Source organism: Oncorhynchus mykiss, chromosome 25 (genome assembly GCF_013265735.2).
Source record: "Oncorhynchus mykiss isolate Arlee chromosome 25, USDA_OmykA_1.1, whole genome shotgun sequence".
Lineage (NCBI taxonomy): Eukaryota > Metazoa > Chordata > Actinopteri > Salmoniformes > Salmonidae > Oncorhynchus > Oncorhynchus mykiss.
The window spans coordinates 30296032-30302031 of NC_048589.1; the positions used below are offsets into that span (position 1 = coordinate 30296032).

At 51.0% G+C, this 6000-nt stretch overlaps 1 protein-coding gene across 1 annotated transcript in view; it reads left to right on the forward strand.

The window, feature by feature from the left end:
* The window catches only part of LOC110505775 (A-kinase anchor protein 6), a 238281-nt gene that overhangs the window by 203577 nt on the left and 28704 nt on the right, over window positions 1-6000 (forward strand). The gene's annotated exons all lie outside the window — the stretch shown is intronic.

The following is a 6000-nucleotide window of genomic DNA, read 5'->3' on the forward strand; positions in this document are numbered from 1 at the left end:
TGTCATTCTGCCCCTGAACAAGGCCGTCATTGTAAATAAGAATTTGTTCTTAACTGACTTTCCTAGTTAAATAAATGTTAAATAAATACAAAATAATTAAAAAGGGGACAGAATGGGTCAACATGATGATATGACCTCTTTCTGCCTGCATAAATAAAACCGTTGATCTGCCTGTCCACCCAGTCAGTTCTGTTTAGACTCCCGTGCACTAATGCAGGTCAATATCCCACCTAAGAACCTGGTTGCATTCCAAATGGCAGCCTATTTCCTATGTAGTACACTACCATAGGGCTCTGGTCAAAAGTAGTGCACTAAATAGGGAATAGGGAGCCATTTGGGACCTATACCATTACCTTTCTCTTTCTTAGCAGAGAACCCTATGGAGATTAAGCTGGCTAGAAGCTCAATTGAATTGAGTAAATTAGGGTAAACCCTGGCTGCTACACCTCTGAAATGATGAACAGGCCTGGGGCTCCTTCTCCCACCCCCAAACCATGTTATCTATGCAACACATACACAATACAAATCAGGCATCACCAAATGCAGTACAGTAGGTGCCCTGCCTTGTATACCCCCCCACCATCCACCCCTCTGTTTAGAGAGGGGGCAGCTCATCTTTATACCCAAGATTGGATCTCAGCCAGGAAAGCAGGAGATGGTATCGGATCAAAGACGCCTGACTGCTCTAGTCTTGATGATCCTGTTAATGGTACGACATGGATGGCTTGTTGATCCTTATCAGACCGACTGGGGTTCAACTGTGCATTGCTCTTGTAGGCTAATTTTAGGTTAATCTCTGATCATCTAATCTCTAAACATGAAAAATATGATTGATGCCACTCTCAATTAGCAGGGCTTGTTCCTGTTCTAGCACTGGTCTCAGCAGCCTCTCTCTCCTCCCATCCATGTCCACTCTCTCCTCCCATCCATGTCCTCTCTCTCCTCCCATCCATGTCCTCTCTCTTCTCCCATCCATGCCCTCTCTCTCCTCCCATCCATGTCCTCTCTCTCCTCCCATCCATGTCCTCTCTCCTCCCATCCATGTCCTCTCTCTCCTCCCATCCATGTCCTCTCTCTCCTCCCATCCATGTCCTCTCTCTCCTCCCATCCATGTCCTCTCTCTCCTCCCATCCATGTCCTCTCTCTTCTCCCATCCATGCCCTCTCTCTCCTCCCATCCATGTCCTCTCTCTCCTCCCATCCATGTCCTCTCTCCTCCCATCCATGTCCTCTCTCTCCTCCCATCCATGTCCTCTCTCTCCTCCCATCCATGTCCTCTCTCTCCTCCCATCATGTCCTCTCTCTCCTCCCATCATGTCCTCTCTCTCTCCTCCCATCCATGTCCTCTCTCTCCTCCCATCCATGTCCTCTCTCTCCTCCCATCCATGCCCCCTCTCTCCTCCCATCATGTCCTCTCTCTCTCCTCCCATCCATGTCCTCTCTCTCCTCCCATCCATGTCCTCTCTCTCCTCCCATCCATGTCCCCTCTCTCCTCCCTTCCATGTCCTTTCTCTCCTCCCTTCCATGTCCTCTCTCTCTCCTCCCATCCATGTCCTCTCTCTCCTCCCATCCATGTCCCCTCTCTCCTCCCATCCATGTCCTCTCTCTCCTCCCATCCATGCTCTCTCTCGCTTCTCCCATCCATGTCCACTCTCTCTCCTCCCATCCATGTCCTCTCTCTCTTCTCCCATCTATGTCCTCTCTCTCCTCCCATCCATGTCCTCTCTCTCTCTCCTCCCATCCATGTCCTCTCTCTCTCCTCCCACCCTTGTCCTTTCTCTCTCCTCCCACCCTTGTCCTCTCTCTCTCCTCCCATCCATGTCCTCTCTCTCTCCTCCCATCCATGTCCTTTCTCTCCTCCCTTCCATGTCCTTTCTCTCTCCTCCCACCCTTGTCCTCTCTCTCTCCTCCCACCCTTGTCCTCTCTCTCTCCTCCCATCCATGTCCTCTCTCTCTCCTCCCACCCTTGTCCTCTCTCTCTCCTCCCATCCATGTCCTCTCTCTCTCCTCCCACCCTTGTCCTCTCTCTCTCCTCCCATCCATGTCCTCTCTCTCTCTCCTCCCATCCATGTCCTCTCTCTCTCCTCCCACCCTTGTCCTTTCTCTCTCCTCCCACCCTTGTCCTCTCTCTCTCCTCCCATCCATGTCCTCTCTCTCTCCTCCCATCCATGTCCTCTCTCTCTCCTCCCATCCATGTCCTTTCTCTCCTCCCTTCCATGTCCTTTCTCTCTCCTCCCACCCTTGTCCTCTCTCTCTCCTCCCACCCTTGTCCTCTCTCTCTCCTCCCATCCATGTCCTCTCTCTCTCCTCCCACCCTTGTCCTCTCTCTCTCCTCCCATCCATGTCCTCTCTCTCTCCTCTCATCCATGTCCTCTCTCTCCACCCATGTCCTCTCTCCTCCCATCCAAATCAAATCAAATCAAATTTGATTTGTCACATACACATGGTTAGCAGATGTTAATGCGAGTGTAGCGAAATGCTTGTGCGTCTAGTTCCGACAATGCAGTAATAACCAACAAGTAATCTAGCTAACAATTCCAAAACTACTACCTTATAGACACAAGTGTAAGGGGATAAAGAATATGTACATAAAGATATATGAATGAGTGATGGTACAGAGCGGCATAGGCAAGATACAGTAGATGGTATTGAGTGCAGTATATACATATGAGATGAGTATGTAAACAAAGTGGCATAGTTAAAGTGGCTAGTGATACATGTATTACATAAAGATGCAGTAGATGATATAGAGTACAGTATATACGTATACATATGAGATGAATAATGTAGGGTATGTAAACATTATATTTGGTAGCATTGTTTAAAGTGGCTAGTGATATATTTTACATCATTTCCCATCAATTCCCATTATTAAAGTGGCTGGAGTTGAGTCAGTGTGATGGTAGCAGCCACTCAATGTTAGTGGTGGCTGTTTAACAGTCTGATGGCCTTGAGATAGAAGCTGTGTTTCAGTCTCTCGGTCCCAGCTTTGATGCACCTGTACTGACCTCGCCTTCTGGATGATAGCGGGGTGAACAGGCAGTGGCTCGGGTGGTTGTTGGCCTTGATGATCTTTATGGCCTTCCTGTGACATTGGGTGTTGTAGGTGTCCTGGAGGGCAGGTAGTTTGCCCCCAGTGATGCGTTGTGCAGACCTCACTACCCTCTGGAGAGCCTTACGGTTGTGGGCGGAGCAGTTGCCGTACCAGGCGGTGATACAGCCCGACAGGATGCTTTCGATTGTGCATCTGTAGAAGTTTGTGAGTGCTTTTGGTGACAAGCCACATTTCTTCAGCCTCCTGAGGTTGAAGAGGCGCTGTTGCGCCTTCTTCACGATGCTGTCTGTGTGGGTGGACCAATTCAGTTTGTCTGTGATGTGTACGCCGAGGAACTTAAAACTTACTACCCTCTCCACTACTGTTCCATCGATGTGGATAGGGGGGTGTTCCCTCTGCTGTTTCCCGAAGTCCACAATCATCTCCTTAGTTTTGTTGACGTTGAGTGTGAGGTTATTTTCCTGACACCACACTCCGAGGGCCCTCACCTCCTCCCTGTAGGCCGTCTCGTCGTTGTTGGTAATCAAGCCTACCTGATGATTGAGTTGGAGGCGTGCGTGGCCACGCAGTCGTGGGTGAACAGGGAGTACAGGAGAGGGCTCAGAACGCACCCTTGTGAGGCCCCAGTGCCCTCTCTCTCTCCTCTTATCCATGCCCTCTCTCTCTCTCTCCTCTCATCCATGCCCTCTCTCTTTCCTCTTATCCATGCCCTCTCTCTCCTCTCATCCATGCCCCCTCTCTCTCCTCTCATCCATGCCCTCTCTGTCTCTCCTTTCATCCATGCCCTCTCTCTCTCTCCTCCTACCCTTGTCCTCTCTCTCTCCTCCCACCCTTGTCCTCTCTGTCTCTCCTTTCATCCATGCCCTCTCTCTCTCCTCCCATCCATGCCCTCTCTCTCCTCTCATCCATGCCCTCTCTCTCTCCTCCCATCCATGCCCTCTCTCTCTCTCCTCTCATCCATGCCCTCTTTCTCTCTCCTCTCATCCATGCCCTCTCTCTCTCTCCTCTCATCCATGCCCTCTCTCTCTCCTCTCATCCATGCCCTCTCTCTCCTCTCATCCATGCCCTCTCTCTCCTCCCATCCATGTCATCTCTCTCTCCTCCCATCCTTGCACTCTCTCTCTCCTCCCAACCTTGCACTCTCTCTCTCTCTCCTCTCATCCATGCCCTCTCTCTCTCTCCTCCCAACCATGTCCTCTCTCCTCTCATCCATGCCCTCTCTCTCTCTCTCCTCTCATCCATGCCCTCTCTCTCTCCTCCCATCCATGCCCTCTCTCTCTCTCCTCCCAACCATGTCCTCTTTCCTCTCATCCATGCCCTCTTTCTCTCTCCTCTCATCCATGCCCTCTCTCTCCTCTCATCCATGACCTCTCTCTCCTCTCATCCATGCCCTCTCTCTCCTCCCATCCATGTCATCTCTCTCTCCTCCCATCCTTGCACTCTCTCTCTCCTCCCAACCTTGCACTCTCTCTCTCTCTCCTCTCATCCATGCCCTCTCTCTCTCTCCTCCCAACCATGTCCTCTCTCCTCTCATCCATGCCCTCTCTCTCTCTCTCCTCTCATCCATGCCCTCTCTCTCTCCTCCCATCCATGCCCTCTCTCTCTCTCCTCCCAACCATGTCCTCTTTCCTCTCATCCATGCCCTCTTTCTCTCTCCTCTCATCCATGCCCTCTCTCTCTCCTCTCATCCATGCCCTCTCTCTCTCTCCTCTCATCCATGCCCTCTCTCTCTCCTTTCATCCATGCCATCTCTCTCTCCTCTCATCCATGCCCTCTCTCTCTCCTCGCATCCATGCCCTCTCTCTCTCTCCTCCCATCCATGCCCTCTCTCTCTCCTCCCATCCATGCCCTCTCTGTCTCCTCCCATCCATGCCCTCTCTCTCTACTCCCATCCATGCCCTCTCTCTCTCTCCTTTCATCCATGTCCTCTCTCTCTCCTCCCATCCATGCCCTCTCTCTCTCTCCTCCCAACCATGTCCTCTTTCCTCTCATCCATGCCATCTCTCTCTCCTCTCATCCATGCCCTCTCTCTCTCTCCTCTCATCCATGCCCTCTCTCTCTCTCCTCTCATCCATGCCTCTCTCTCCCCTCCCATCCATGCCCTCTCTCTCTCCTCCCATCCATGCCCTCTCTCTCTCTCCTCTCATCCATGCCCTCTCTCTCTCTCCTCTCATCCATGCCCTCTCTCTCTCCTCTCATCCATGTCATCTCTCTCTCCTTTCATCCATGCCTTCTCTCTCTCTCCTCCCTTCCTTGCACACTCTCTCTCCTCCCATCCATGTCATCTCTCTCTCCTCCCATCCGTGGACTCTCTCTCCTCCCATCCATGCCCTCTCTCTCTCTCCTCTCATCCATGCCCTCTCTCTCTCTCCTCTCATCCATGCCCTCTCTCTCTCCTCTCATCCATGTCATCTCTCTCTCCTTTCATCCATGCCTTCTCTCTCTCTCCTCCCTTCCTTGCACACTCTCTCTCCTCCCATCCATGTCATCTCTCTCTCCTCCCATCCGTGGACTCTCTCTCCTCTCATCCATGCCCTCTCTCTCTCCTCTCATCCATGCCCTCTCTCTGTCCTTCCATACATGTACTCTCTCTCCCTGGGATTGACATGCTCAGATGTTACAACGTCTATTTTCAAGATGCCAACAATGCAAACAAACATACCTGGTGTTTACTCTCTGAGTATCCACTGCATATTTAACTTTAACACAAGTACATGGACCTGTAATGATGCATACGCTCACCTGAAAGAAGTGTGTCTGTATGTGTGTGTGTTTTTGTCTGTGTGTGGGGGGGGGGTTGGACTAGGCTAGACTGTATGTATTATTATCCATACAGTAGCTAAATAGATGCTGTCTGGAAATTCAGCAAAAAGCAAACAAGTTCTCTTTTCCAACACATCAATCAGCGGTGAATAAAGTGCTGTTACGTTTCACCAAATGAATGTG